The 16,500-nt window shown below is 34.9% G+C and overlaps 1 protein-coding gene across 2 annotated transcripts in view; it reads left to right on the top strand.

Annotated features, from left to right (window-relative positions):
* Positions 1-16,500, top strand: part of LOC145296877 (EF-hand calcium-binding domain-containing protein 14-like) — a 130,901-nt gene that overhangs the window by 63,023 nt on the left and 51,378 nt on the right. The window lies entirely within an intron of this gene.

Raw genomic sequence — 16,500 nt, 5'->3', positions numbered from 1 at the left:
AGACTTTTTAGGCGTCCACTCATCTTTATAAGCGAATGCTTCATATTTGTTTGAGAATCTTTGCACATTTTGCTAGCTTCCATCCATCGAAAATAAAGAACATTTCTTTTGTGTATGTGTAATGTAAATATTAGAGGCTTTTTTACAATGCAGGGCTTTACATTGTGAGTGAAAGTCGCATTTGCGAGTGATTTTTGAAATGGTGACTAGAAATCATATATATATATATATATATAAACCTTTTCAACCTTTAATTGCCATGTCTAATAAACACTTCATCTAAAGTCACACATTCAAACTCCTTTGCCTAACAGTCACAGGTAATATGAATTGGAACTGTACATAGATGTTGTCAACAAGATTGGTTCCCTCTTCTGGATTAGAAAACTTCTCACACCTGCCAGTGTGCCACATCTCCGCAAAGCCACCATTTGCCCATGCATTGGATATTGTCAAATCTTGGCTGAAGCATCAACTACTAGTCTCTCCCTCTTAGACAAGGTCCAAAAAAGAGTCTCTAATCTAATGCGTTCTGTGATATCTACCAACATTGCTGCAATGTTGCTGCAATCTTTGTGTTTGTTTTACAATGGGCTCAAATGAACTTGCTGCACTGGTGCTCACGTGATGTAAATACCACTAACCCGACTCGTTAGTCAACGAAATCCTACCCATTCACTCTAGAGCCCCCACCCCTGATGCCAGGAGGCTAATACTTTTTTTTTTCAAACTTCTAGCCTTTGGAATTTCCATCTTGCTCCCTGTTTCTCCAACTATACCAACATGCAGAAGTTTCTGTCTCTGTCTAACACTGTCTGTCTCTGTTTCGATGTCTCTCTTACTCTCTGTCTATCTGTGGACCTCCTTGTCTCTGTCTGTCTTAGTGAGCTCTCTTATCTCTCTCTCTCTCTCTTTTCAATAGTTGGACAGTTTTCAATAAAATGTATTTTTATTTTTTTAACAAATGTTACAAGGTTCTTCACTCTACCTTTTAACTCTGAGATGGTGGTGGGGATAGTGTTTATTGTACTTGTTGATTAATTTACGAGTTGGAGAGAGAGAGAGATGATAAAGAAACAGACGACCCCCCCACCCCTCCTTTGTTTTAAGGCGTTGTTGTCACTGACAAATGAATGAACCAAGAAGCTTTGTTGTTGTTTATGTATTGATGTTAGTTCATGAAGCAAATCAATTTTTTGAGGATTTCCTCACAAACAGTTGCCAGCAACAGTAACTGTTTGGTTGCAAAACATGTTTATTTTTTACCCTCGACGTGATACCTAGAAAAGGCATAGTAACCATGCAGCTATGGTCAACAACTGGAGTCGATCCAAAAGTAAGGCCTCCTATTTTTTTAACTAAAAAATTAAAATGTTGAAGAACTACAAAGACGGGAATGGTAGCATTAAAACAAGCAACCTTTTGTGCTACAGAATTTATTTTCCTACATAGTCAACACCATTCTCAATGCACTTTTGCCAGCCTCTTTTGATTCCTTGATCGTAAAAGTTTGGATTGCACTTTGTCACTCACATCTCTGTTGCCACTCTGAAATCGACAAACTTATCTGTGCTGACATCAACTGCATTGGCTTCGTAAACATTCAACAGGTGCTGGTGAATGTTGATCAGTTGAATTTTTTCAGCTTCTGACACACATTCATGACAGGGGATGCTTTCTTAAAGTCTCACACTGTCAATATCTGAAACAGAGAGATGAAACTTTCAGGTCACAAATGCACGAGTTCAGTCATCATAATAATGTAATTTGCAATCACCTGATCCATTCAGAAGGAAAAAAAATAGGAGGCATTACTTTTGGAACACCTCATACTTAATGATTACAGAAGATTTGTTTGTAGTATTCAGTGATTAGTTTATTAGCAATGATACCTATTTTTTCCTCCTTTCAATCTCTAGAGATGATCGATGCTTTTTGTAAAGGTATCGGCATGAAGAATTTATTCTGAAGCAAGGCTTGTGAAATCTCCAACTGCACCTTTTCTGAACTGGCATTATTCATATCCGATGACGAGAAGTTCAAGCTGACTGGAAATATTGCTGGGATGAGCAGAGAAAGACTCATTTCAAAGTTTTTTTTTTTTTTATTCGTTAGCCTTTCAATTATGAGCAAAGAGTATTATCTGTTTTGCCCTCTCTCAGTGAACGAGAAATCCGTCAAGACTGAAGTAATTATTTTTGTACTAATCCAAAGTGCCTCTTTTATGGGAGCTGGATTTCTCGTTTTGAAAGCGACCTTGTGTTCAACTCTGTCCTCCTGAGAAGGCAAGTTGCACAACCAAGACTCGAGTCTAGTTTACTCTATTTGATCTATATCAGAAAGAAGTGAAATTGACGCAGTAGTACCAACAGAATTCGAACCCAGCACACCAAGCCTATATCCACATTACGTTACACCATACCACTGTGATAGCGAATCAACTTACTACAGTTTCAAGTTTCATCTCTCTGTTGCAGATATTGAAGGTGTGAGACTTTAAGAAAGCATTACTGACTTGATGCTTGCATATGTACAAAAAAATTAAAAAATAATCTCTATCATTACTGTCACTTTGCTATAGATTAGGAACAGTTTTGAGATATTTGATGACCTGTTGGATCAACGTTGGTACATTGTACATAAGTGTATAAATGACGTAGAAATGAACAATATCTATTTATTTGCATCCTCTTGCACTGCTACTACTCCTACTTTCTCTGTTTTCCTCCTTGTTCACTCCTATTCTCCTGAAGCACTGTGCATAAGTTTTATTCATTACTAGACTACCCGTGACCTGTTGGGTCAGTATGTTATATTAGCTATGGAATTAATGTATGAGCGTGACACTTGTGACGTAAAGAAAATAGTTGTTGTGACATAACAGAAACATTTCTATGAAAGTATATTAAAATGAAAAAAGAATATAGATAGATTTCTAGGAGTCATTCTGTTTACAATTGTTCTTTTTTTTTTTTGAAAAAAAAAAAGAACTTACAGCCATTGAATTATAAGTAGTTTGCCATATTTGTAGGTAAATGTGTACTGAACAAATACTGTAATACTTAAAGTTAAATTCAAATTTTGATATATCTTTTAATTTAAATGTGAAAAAAAAAAATACAATTGGGATGCTGAAAACGTACACAGTAAAACAATAAGGTTTAATGTGTTGATAATTTATTTGTAACGCAAATTTAAAAAACATTTTCGGGGTTATTTATTTATGTTGGTAGTGTAGAAGAAAATGTATGAATGTTTTTAAAGAAAGGTGTATTAAAAATGGAGAATAAATTTAAAAAAAAAAAAAAAAAAGGCTGTGGGTAAATTACCATTGTAAAATGCTCTTATGATTGTCAATGGTTTAAAGTAGATTTATTTGTAAGAAAATTGCGTTAAAATAACTTAAACATCATACGGAAATGAATGATGTTAAAAAAAAAAAAAAAAATGCAGAAAGTATTAACACTTGTTTATTTGGATAATTTAAATGCAAAAAAAAAAAAAAAAATTGGGATGCTGAAAACGTATACAGTAAAATGATACGTTTTATTGTTGCGTTGATTATTTGTTTATGTACGCATGCGCAACTGGAAGTCATAAACTGGATACTTGAAATAACCACCAACAATTTTCTTAACTTCCTATCTGTGGCCAAAACTATACAAAAAATTTTATGAGGAACGTTTCTTTATTTTATTTCTTTTATTCAATTTTCACCCCAAACAAGGCATAGTGCCACTTTGTAGCAGGAGGTTTCTATCGGGGACATGTTGCGGGGATATTATGAAGAAAGATGAGCAGCAAGATGTCTGTTCATGTTACATTTCTGAATGTTGGTACAGTTGGAAAAGCAGGATCCCGGAAGAGAGTTCCAAAGTCTAACAGTTCTGGGGAAGAAAATATTGGAGTAGAAGGCTTTCTTACACCGCAGGATTTCTGTGTAGGGGTGGAATTTAGCTCCTTGTTGGGTTTTGTCAGGGATATTTATGTCGAGGGGATACAAGTACTTGTATTTCGTCAGAACATTCACAATTAAAATACTTGTAGAACAGGGAGAGGGATGCAACATTTTGTTGATGGGAGAGAGGCTGAAGCTTAGATGACAGTTCAGGACCTATCAGGTTGGCGAGTCTCTTTTGAACCCTGTCCAGGAGTGAAAGGCTAATAGTAGATGCACCAGCTAAAATGTGTGAACAGTACTCCATACATGGACGAATGGTAGCCTTATAGAGGTACGGGATACTTTCAGGCATTAGTAGCTTTCTAGCATGGTTAAGAGAGCCCACCTTCTTCATAGCAGCATTGACAATGCTCTCAATATATCTGTTCCAACTCATGTTTCCTGTGAATGTTAAGCTAAGGAGTTAAGTACTTTCAGGTAATGTGTTTTCGGCCATTGCTATTGGTAGTAGATGTTTCTTGTAATTATTAAAGGAAACAAGCTTAGTCTTGGCAGCATTGAATGTGACCATCCATTTTTGTCCCCATTCTACTACAGATTGGAGGTCTTCTTTTAGCGTTTCTGTCATTTCCTTAGATATGAGTTCATTTGCCCCCCCCCCCAGGACACTGTCTGTGTAATGCAATACCGTTTGTCTGTTTCCCAGCTGGCTATGACATGGTCATCTTAAAGTCTAATGTGAATAAATTCTTATTGATCAGCCATTTAGATAATCTCTCAATTTCTACAGTGACTGATCTTGTCTCATCTACCTAACACTTAACTTTTATCAAGGCCCAGATGCCAATCAAGGAGAAGTGGTGACCCTCCAAGTGTATATATTTCGATGTTCAGTCTTGAAAGACAAAGGATACCCCTTGTAGGAGGGCAGCTGTGCGTGTAATTGTGAGGCAAGGATTGCGCAATCTCCAACCACACATCTCCTGAATCGGCAATGTTTGAGTCCAGTGGCAAGGAGAAAGAAGTCCAGGACGACTGGAAACAATGCTGAGATAAACGGAGAGCATATGCAGCACCTGGAAGTCCCAAATGGTCACCAATCTTGTACTGACCAGGCTCATCGTTGCTTAACTTCAGTGATCTGATGGAAACCAGTGTGTCAAACGTGATTATGGCGTATATTCTTGATGGGTCTCCGAGCCTTGATAAGTGGTGACCCTCCAAGTGTGTGTGTATTAGGTAGGTGCAAAAATAATGTTGTTTGACATTCAACTTAGTGTCAAAAAACATTATTTTTGCACCAACATAATAAAAATATATACACACATTATCTACTATATAAAATAAAGCCAGTCTAAGTGGTTACATGTAATCACTAAATAGCATTTTTCATACAAGATATTTAATTCTGTTTCGCAAGTTATCTATGGTGTATATTCAGCTGTGTTCTTTTATTTTAAATCCATTTTTTTTATTGAAAAACAAAAACAGATTTAATGATTATTGAAGTTACTATATTTTAGAACTTTTTATATACTCCCTAGATTGTAATATCTACGATTTGCAAACGGTCGTCGTCTTTAGATTTATTTTGATCGATTTAAAAAAAAAAAAAAAAAAATGGTTTCCAGTGTTTGTCTTTTTCGTATAAATAAAGCGAAACTGAATCGAATCAAATCAGCTCATTGACCTTTTTGGCCAGCACGCCTTGAAGGCAATCAGCTTTGAATACCCTTCACATCAGACAATTGCTATTCATTTGAGAGCTCCCCCTTTTTCGTGGGAGCTTGGTTTCCCCAACATCGTGGGGAAACAAATAAATGAAACAACGGAAAGCTTAACTGGCCTTCAGCCAACGTTTATTTCTGCACCTGCGTTTTCACTTAACTGCAAGTCAACTTTTTGATTGACATTGTTAAATTTCAACGCTTTTCACTTCCTATGGCTTTGTAGCATAGCGGTAAGATGCCATGTTTTCTTTCACTTTCTTCGGGTTCGTCACAGGTTTGAGCCTCCCTCCTTACTAACACTTTTTTTTTTTTTCTTTTTTACACCTCCAAACACCCGGGCAATGCCGGGTACCCCTGCTAGTCTATAATCTAAATCTCACCTGTCTATTTAAATGTATGTATGTATGTATGTATGTCTGTCTGCTTAAAACTTTCAACAGAGGCAACGGATTTTCACAAGATCGGTATTGTTTTGAAGCTCAACCCTTCGGACAACAAATATTGAAAAATTGGCTAAAAACAGTAATTCCTTCACCCTCAACTGAACACTTTTCTACGAGGAGGGGCCGTTTTTTTTTTTTTTTTTTTTTTGCTAATATTTTCGAAAGTCTTCCCCTCTTTTTGATTGACTAGCCTTAATTTAAACATTTGTCACTTCTGGTTTGACAATGGCCGCAACAGCAAAGACATCACTTTTTTTTTTTTCACGTTCTTTTCCTTCTTTGCGGTATGGGTTCAAGCCTATTTGCCTATTACCACTTTTTTTTTTTTTTTTTTTTTTTGCTTAACACACATCTCCAAACACACAGGCAATGCCGGCCACCCAGACTAGTGTTAATTAAAGGAGAGGGGAAGTATAATTATTATATATGGTTAGATGAAGTTTTATTTTTTTTTTGTGGTAATTTAAGCTTTCTACATGTGGTTTATTTTCATTTCAAACCTCATCTAACAATTATTGATTAATTTTTTTTTTTTTTTTTTTTTGTCATATTTGAATGAAGATTAATTGTAAATGTCACCAGTTATTTGCAATCAAGTAGAAACGATTACTTTTGCATGTAAAGGATTGTGTGAGGGAGAAGGAAGAGGGTGTCAGCTTGTATCAGCCTCTTTCTGTTGTTGCCACCCCTCTATAACCTCTCCCTCCCTCCCTCTGCCCGCTCCCTTATTTCAGCCTGTCACATTTTACTCCTACTCAAAGACTTCATTGGAATAAGAGTACAATTTCATATACAGCATAATCAAGTTGACATGCCGGTTCTTGTTATATCACCAAAGTTAAGCAACATAAAGTTCGGTCAGTATAAGATAGGTGATCATTTAGGAATACTAGGCTCTTTATGAAGGAGGACATTGACCCCCCCCCCCCCTTGGTAAAACTGCAAAAATTAATTTTTTTTTTTTTTTTTTTTTTTAATTTATTACTGAACTCCAATTTACAGTCCCTCCTTGTAAAATGTCTGCAACAAATGTTTAACTGCAACAACCGTCAACAACTTCCCTCACTCTCTATCCGTGCCTAAAACTAAATGAAAATTCCATGAGCAGAGTTTCTTTCCTATAACTGTCCATTTGTGAAACAATATCGCGTGGCTATTTCCCGACTGACTATATCATGGTCATTTTCAAATCTAACATGCATAAGTTCCTGTTAAGCCAGCCGTCCAATTCGATGATCTAGCCCTACTCAAGTTCTACCCTTACTGATTATGTTGTCTTACCCTCTACCGAACATTTAACCCTTAGTCTTGAGTGGCCTCTGGGCCTTTATAAGCGGTGGTGACTCTTTCCAAAGTAAAAAAAAGAATGGATGGATGGCAGAGTTTAAACAGTGACATATTTATTTTTTTCCAATTTCATCCGCTTTGGGTGACCACCTATTTTGGTTTGTATTCTGCTTTTCATTCAACTTACAGTTTATCCACTCCTTTAACTTTTATTCTCGAGTAACTTTTAGCCTGGATAAGTAGTGACTCCTGAATTAATAAATTGTTTATATTCAACCTTCAACGTGCAGATTGAACGAGACAGGATTTGAGGAGATTAGACAATGTTTTTGTTGTGGGAAGAGAGGATTAAAATATTAATCCATGTGTTTATATTTGTTCAGTTTTTGTGTGGAAAATTTATTTTCCTACTATTTCATTGTGATTGTGATACTATTGACGTATCACCCCCCCCTCAATGTGTTAGGATGTACAAAAGAAAAAATATAACAAAAGAAAGTTTATCAGCTGAACAATGAAGACGAAGTTGTTCACTGAGGTACACAAAGGAAGGATGCGGATTGTTAATCAAGGTGGGGGCGGTAAAGAGAAAATCTGTTTATCAATAGAACAAATGGAGAGGAACATGTTCACCAAGGTACACAATAGAAATCTAGAATATTGTTAATCAAGGTGTGGCGGTAACAGGAACATGAGATCGGTCAATATATTTTAGAATTAGTTTTAGGAGTGGCAATGAATTTTGCAACCGTTTATGAATCTGAGTCTTCATTTATTTCTCTAAGGCAGTTTTTTTTTATATGTATATTTAAATTGCACAAAATACATTGTAAAATATTCATTAGTTTTGGATTGAGTTATGTTTGGAAAAAGAAAATTTTGTCTTATTTTAGTCAATTGCAATTTGCAATTTTCTAATAAAAAAGACTTCTCCGCAAGAGAAGAATTTTTTTTTTTTTCATCTGCATTTATACCATTCAATTGGAAATAATTGCCAAGATGGCACAAACTGTTGAAATAAATTGAATTTTGTTTGACAAAATGAGATCTAAATAACTGGCAGGGCGCTGCCTTTTCTATTTGGCAAATTCTTTGAGAACTTTACAACACCAGAGTGATGGGAGTGGGGTGGTGTGCAAGTTCAAATTACCTTTGGCTGCTCCATATGACCAGTAGAGGAGGGGGGAGGTGTTTCTTTAACTCTGTTAACGGCTTTAATTTATCCAATGCTGTTCTTGGCATGCCCCCACCACGTTTGATTATCAGTCCAATTTTTTTGTTTGCTTTTTTGTTTTTCTTTCATTCATTTTAGATGTGTTTACGTATCCTTATAAAAGGCTCTGTCTGTCCGTTTATCCACCTATAACACAGTTGGAATTCAATTTTCATTAGATATATAAATGGGTTTTACTAAGTATGTATGACTAAAAATGATGTACGATCATTGTATGACTAAATTGCTACTGCTGAGTGCTGCTGATTAAAGCAACTATGACACGGACGATCGACTGGGTCCGCCAGCGTAAAATATCGTAAAACAATAAAACGAATTTACTCAGAAATTTTGAGAGATCATTTTTAGCAAATATCTTTTTAAGTCTATACCTAAAAATATTCACTAAAGAAAACTCCTGATTTTTATTAAATATTCCCTCTTACACACTTCAATCCAACAATCGATTTTTTTTTATTCTTGTTACCACCTGACCCTTCAGTTAGACCCTGTATATGAGACTCTAACTTTCTTGATGCTTACCTTTTAGAAATGTTAAATCCAAAATCATTTAGCAAGTGTAGTCAAATGCTACTTTATTTTTTTTTTTATATGGCCAGGGCAGCGCCAGATACTCCTGCTAGTCTTCTATTATATAAAGGGCAAATGTCTGTTAGTGTGAATGTATGTGTGTTTCTATGTCTCACTAAAACTTTTGAAATCCGAAATGGATAAGAATGATTCTGGTACTGTCTTAAAGGGTAGGAACTCTGACGCATAATATGTGAAATTTAGAACAAAAAATCTGAACAACCACAAAGTTCGATGGTGGGTGGGGGAGTGTCATGTGAAATCGTCTCTTTCTAAAAGATTTCAGCATCTGCACATATGTGAATTGCCATCTCTCGCTTGACTTAAATACATAAATTTGCAATGTCCTGTTATGGCTGTCAGTGTGGTGGAGTGGATTAGAAAGCTGTCTGAGAAATATTAGTTTTTGCGTTTGCACCTCTCTTATGTCAGATGTTTCGTTTTTTATTTTTAACATTTTTGAAAACGTTTCCTTCAGTAAACTTTTGCATGTAAACGGGGTTAAAAGATTTTTAAAAAATATTTTGTTTTGTACTTTGTATTATTTATTTGGCTCAAATCAAATAGAGGGAATGGTACTTCTGCAGTTTAAAGCCTGTTTTTTCCATGAGTCTCACTCAGCAACGTCTGGTGAATGATTATATTGAGTGAGCAAAAAAAGACGTGAGCGAACAGACGGTAAAAATGGGAAGAAAAGGAAAGAATTTAAAAGGAAAAGAAAGGACAGAGACTCAAAAAAATGTTTTAAATTGGAGAAGTACTGAAGGAATTTTTTTTAGCGGTGATTGATTTAGCTGAGGGTTGATTTAAAGGTGAGATTACTATTAAGTGCACAAATATTACTTAGCTAAATCAGATATTTTTGTTTTTAAATTGTAACCGCTTGAAACTTTTTCTCTCACATTCTCCTATTCTGAGTTCGTAGCAGTGGACTCGCATCAGTGGATTTTTTTATTAAAGCGGTCATTAACAATTTTATTTATTTTTAAAAAATATTTTTTTTTAAAGTTTAATGCACAGTAAGAATTAAACAAAAATCATTTAGCAAGTGTAGTCAAACGCAACCTTTTTTTTTTACATGGCCCAGGCAACGCTGGGTAGCCCTGCTAGTCAAAAATAAAGGAATGTGAAAGAGTTTTTACTCTCACAGCCAGAAGTTTCAATACTGCTATCCATATCACTGAGTACTAGTAACATTTTATCTTCACTTGTGAAAAAACATTTTCATTCTCTTTCATTGTATATGGCTGGCAGGCAGAAAAAAACTAATAACAGAATGTCAACTGTTCTGATAGACAGAATTGATTCGGGGGGGGGGGGGGCATCATCATCTGAACCCCCAAATTCTATTATTAGCCTTGGTGTCCTCAATTTTTCTGGTCAGAATTCTTTCTAGAATGACATTGGGTACTTAAAGTAGGAACCACGTAAAGGTTGCCAACATCCTAAGTGAAATTTATTTTTGAGGTACGGACTGGATTTGAATTTGGGACATCCAGGTCATCAGTTCGTCTCATTAACCATTGGTTAGCATGCCATATCTAGAAGTAGAGGTCATGAGTTCAAACTTTACTCAAGCATAAGTATTTTTTACTTTGATTTTTTTTTTTTTTTTTTTTTTTTCTAAAATGAAATTAAACATTTCTAGTTACAATGCAGATTTGGTTTGTTGGATTTTTATTTCTTTTCTGTTATCTACGTACTTTACAGAAGTTAGGACTCTGGGTGATGCTGGGTAGCCCGGCTGGTTAAATATAAAATTAGAAATAAATTTTATATGAAGATAATGAGAAAGGAAAAATAACTTCTCTGTAATCTTTTTTTTTTTTTTTACCTTTTTGTGTACATTTGAAAGTTAAATGTCATCTTTTCTTTACACCAATGCGAATAAAACTGTCCAATATATGTATTTATTCGTATTGGTCAGTTTTACATTTCCATCTGTGTACTCTCTCCAGCATTCTTCAGGTGCCTTCTTTTTTAGTTGAAACCTAACTTCAAATGCCTTGTCATCGACGACGATAGGGAACACCTCAAGAAGGCTGGAGAGTAAAACCGCTGAAGTTTGAATCAACAACCAAGACAAAGATAAGTTTGGTGCATTAAAATAACGATACCTCTTCTATTACCTTTGGCTCATTTCTTTGGAATTGGTTTGTAAATCTTGTCAAAATGTTGCCTTAATTAACGGGCGATGCTACAAATCTCAAGACTTGGAATTTATCCAACGTCTACAAGTATTTTGGCATAACGGATTTCAAGTGTTGCAATTTAGTAGAATTTCTGCCAATAATAGTGAGTTGACTTTATCTACTTCGCTGATGCAGGATTTTCTCGCAAAAGTATTAAATTGTCATACTTGAAGTTCATAGTACAAGCACGAAATTCTGACTCTTGAAAGTATTTCTCTCCCACACAAAGAAATGTGACACAGTGATTGGAAAGTGGGATTTAAAAGTTAGCGCCCCCACGGAGAAGCATTGTGATCCATCAGCTTTCGCTAGTAGAGGCACCTGTGTTGATTAGCAATAAACTAACCCTCTTCTCAGAGAGAAAAGGTAAAGCCTGGGAGGGTTGACCTCCTAGAACTGTACAGGACTTTCACACCAAATCCTCATCTCTAATGAAAGGCTGACACAAAAAGAGGCTATAAAACAATCTGTGAAGAAATGTATTAGCATATAAATATTACATTATTATTATTTAAGTGTTTAGATTAAAAAAAAAAAAAAAATAAGCAGGATTTTTCAAGGTTATGGGAATCCAGTGATTTTGTCTGTTGGTTTTTAATCAACAAAATTTAAAGAATTCAATTAAAAATTTTTAATTATTTTTTAATAACATTTCTATCTAATCATGGCCGACAGGAGGAGAACAATCTATCCCTGCAGATTAAATAAAAGGTTCCTTTTGAAATCTCATATTCATAGTTTTCTGCGTTTGACTAAGGTTTTCAAAATTTCAGTTGGGAAATACAACTGATGAATGCAAGAGGTTACATCGACTAAAATGTTTTGAAAAGAAATAACCAATACGAGAATTTATTTATTGTTTAAAATTTAAAATAAAAAAAAATTAGGCAAAAAAAAACAAAAAAATTGAGATGGGAGAGAGTCGGGAGAAGGGGAGTCCACTTTTTTTTTTTCTCTATTTACTAAACTAGTTTCATTTGCCACAATACCACATTCACTCTATGGATTCAAACTATAAAAAAAATCAAAAAAATCCCCAGATAGTTTTTGAAATAAACTTTATTTACAATTTTTTTTTATATATATACATAAAAAAAAATAATTTGAGACTAGTGGTATCAGAATAATTCAAATTATAAATCAAGAATAAAGATTTCAAAACTCGATACAGTTATATTTAAAAAAACTAATTCTATTTATTTGTAACATTAGCAGTTTTTATTTTTATTTTACTTGAAAAGTTATTTCCATTTTTTGCCTGCCATGTTAGCTGTCTCTTCTTGATTCTTCCTAGGTCAGTGGGAAAATATTATCTTGTGTGCAATACGGATCCTCTGTGGTTGGGAGGGGGTGGGGTTGACCGTTGCCTTATTTTGCCACTGGCTAACTTTAATCTACTGACCTTTTATTTCCTCTGCATATGTTCTGCATTTAGAAAGGGAGTTGACATATTTAGAAATAATCTTGAAGGGTCAACTGGTCTTAACAATGTGTGTGTGTTTTGAAGGTCGTAAGACAAGACTAAACCCCATTTTATTTTCTTATTCTATTAAAAAAAAAAAACGTATGGCTATTAGATAACTATTTATAAAACATTTTAATTATTTAATTTGTACACATCTGTCTGGTCTGCTGTTGCAGAACGTCTTATAAAAAAATCCAGATTGTCTCTTAGCTTACATTAATGATCCGTCTCTTACAGATCCCATTTTTAGGATCATTTTAAGATCAAAATTTTATTTTTATTATATTTAAAAATCATAGCTGTTACTATTATTGACATTAATTATGATAAAGGAAATGCAATTGTTAATTTAGTCAAAAAACTTGACTTATTTGTTCCAAAAGAAATTATTTAATATATGAAATAATTATTTAACCTATGGAATAATTATTTAACATATGGAATTAATATTTGATGTATGAAATATGTGGTTTCTTTTAACTAATTGTCTAGATTAAAAAAAATTTGATTTTTTAAATCAACCCCCTCAAACAAGAATACATTGTCACTGAGATGAAATTAGAAGGCATATTTATAGGAGCATCCTAAGTGGGGAGTTGTGCGGTGAGATCTTTGTTTACATTTAAATTTCTGTATGTTGGTATAGTCAGGATAGCAGGGATGACATTCTAAAGGCTATCAGTTCAAAGAAAGAATCTTTTTGCATCTGGGGACCTCTGTAGTGAAAGGGTGAGATTTTGCTGATTGACTATTTTATTTTCATTATATCTAAACGCTATAATGTGGGCATATAAATCTTTGCAAAACATAAACAGTGGTGTCAAATTTATTTTGGTAGTTCAATTAGCCACTGATTTATGGCAATTCAAAGATTGTTGGAAATTAGAAAATCTTTTGTCCTATGTTCTGCATGTTGCTATAGGCAGGAGAACAGGATGGTATTCTAAAGGTTGGCAGTTTGAAGAAAGAATCTTGGCATCTGCAGTGAAGGGGTGGGATTTTGGTGATTGACTGGTTATTCAGAAGTGTTTACATTGAGGAAGTACCATATTCCATTGAAGTACTTGGATACAACATTGCAGCGATGAGACAGAAGCTGTAGCTTAATAGACAATGAGGAACTTGTTAGGTTAAAGACTCTTTTTTGGACTCCGTCTAAGAGGGAGAGATTTGTGGTTAGTGCAATAATGCATGGGCGAATGGTGGCTTTGTAGAGATATAGGATATTTATATGTAAGAGAATTTTTAATTAAAAAGTTTGTGGGCTAAGATCACAGTGTAATATCTGTTCTGATGCTACACTTGTTAATTTGTCCTTGTCAATGTGAGGGAAGCTCTTCTATACTAATGCAATTTTTATTTTTGCCTACTTCCAGAGTGCTCCTTCTTGGGGAGCTGGGTTTGTATAGTCAGTGTAGAAGGGATGACATTCTAAAGGCTAGAAAGAAACTTTTGACTTATGGAGACGTCTACAGTGAAGGGATGGGATTTTGCTGATTGGTTATTCAGAAGTGTATACATTGAGCAAGCACAATGTCAGCAAGTTCATCATATTCCATTGAAGTACTTGGATACGACATTGCAGCGATGGTACAGAGGCTGTAGCTTAATAGACAGTGAGGAACTTGTTAGATTAGAAACTCTTTTCTGAAGAGGGAAAGATTTGTTTAGTGCACCAGCCCAGTTGTTGCAACAATACTTCATGCCTAGGCGAATGATGGCTTTGTAAAGGTATAGGATATTTATATGTAAGAGAAGTTTTCTAACGTGTTAGCCAAACTTCCTGTGAATGAAGAAAATCGCTACTTTGTTCAGAACCCACATTTACGACAACTTTAAATGCTTACCTCATATTTTAAATATTAAATTTCTTTACCGGAAATACGTAGAAAAAAAAAAAATGAGTAGATAAAGCAAAATAATTTCTTAACTAATTACTCAACTATTTTGTTTTGTTTGTTGACAACCGTTCATATCAGAGAGACAATGGTGTAGCAGTGGAGATACATAGCCTGGCCAGAGTGATAGGGGAGGATAGCTGTTGCCTATGCAGCACCCCTCCCCTTTTCCTTCTCCACGAAGCCAGAGGATTCAAGGGAAAGACGGTCGGTACAGGTTGACTCCAACTGCAAAGCAGGAGTTGCTGGTGATAACAATATAAAGTTACAGAGTCTTAGGTACTCTGTTTCCGAATTTTCTGTTGGAGTTTACTCCTTTAGCCTATGGGGTAATCCTGCAAGGCAGTGAAGGTTTCGAATCAGTTGTCTTCTCCTAGGTGAGCTACCATCTAAAGTTTACAAGCCCCACTTGCCCGCCAGTGGACTGCCTTTGCTCCTTCTCCCAGTTAGTGTAAACATTTCCACTAGGCTTAGTAGCTAAACCACGCAAAAAGGCCAGGAGCTGGACTTGGTTGTCAGAATATTTGAGACGCACACTGTGAGTGCTTTTTTTTTTTTTTTTTTTTTTTTTTTTTTTTTAAGGGAGAGGAAGCTTATCCCCACTACGATGCTCGGTTGTGACAACCTTTGAAACCATATTTAAATACCCAACTATATTTCCTTTAAAATAGTTTCCGTTGGTAATAATAATGATTATCCTAAAAACAGTTTAATGTCAAAACATAGATCTTTAAAAACAAAAAAAAATGTATCTATGACAACATTTAAGATTGTTTTTTCTGGCAGTGTTCTCTTGCAGTCAATCACATAGATCTTCTAGGATTACCACCAATGGTGTGCTGTACTTCCTGAATAGATTTAGATGTTGTAATTCATCTCGCTATAGAAATTTCCAGGTTGGTATCTGGGGACGTGTTTAGCTCAGGCGGAGAGATACATCCTCGAATCAAGACAAAAAGCAATGGGAAACTAATATCTTTACTTGTCTTCTTGAAATTATAGCTCTACAATTTATTTGGCCTTTTGGTCAAGATCAAAGTGTAGTATCTGTTCTTCAGCTGCTGCACTTCCATTCCTTGTTCTTTTTTGGTGGAGGAGCAGTCCTTCACGACGGAGACAATTTTTTTTTTATTTTTGTACCTTTTCTCCACGTTAAAAAACGACCCTGGTGTCTAACTCTGTCCCGTGGGGAGGCATTGTAAATAGGTACAATTTGGTGAGCTGTGACCACCGACGCTGTTAAAACGGCATGGCTGCTGCTGCTGTTGCATGCAATTCGTTTAGAATGTTTCTTATCTTTATGATAATGCCTTGTCTTGAGTGTTCAACTTTTTGTGAAATTTGTAAATGAAAAGTCGAGCGAGTTTTCAAAATGCTTCTGTTTCTAAACATTTCTATTTATGCTTTTGTAGTCATAATTATGTGTGCCTCTTCGTTTATTTTGTAATTATTGGAACTGTGTTTGAGAATTCTAAAAAAATATAAACTCAAATAATATTACTACTTTAGTAAAAAAAAATATAAACTCAAATAATATTACTACTTTAGTAAAAAAAATATAAACTCAAATAATATTACTACTTTAGTAAAAAAAATATAAACTCAAATAATATTACTACTTTAGTAAAAAAAATATAAACTCAAATAATATTACTACTTTAGTAAAAAAAATATAAACTCAAATAATATTACTACTTTAGTGGTCCTGAATATGACCTTAAACTATATCCGATGGTGAGGCCCCAGCTTGCAGGCCTTAGGGAGTGTGGAGCCACCCTTT

The sequence above is a fragment of the Euprymna scolopes genome, chromosome 17 (assembly GCF_053919585.1).
Source record: "Euprymna scolopes isolate OS-2025 chromosome 17, ASM5391958v1, whole genome shotgun sequence".
NCBI classification, from domain to species: domain Eukaryota; kingdom Metazoa; phylum Mollusca; class Cephalopoda; order Sepiida; family Sepiolidae; genus Euprymna; species Euprymna scolopes.
This window is presented reverse-complemented; position numbering and strand designations above follow the sequence as displayed.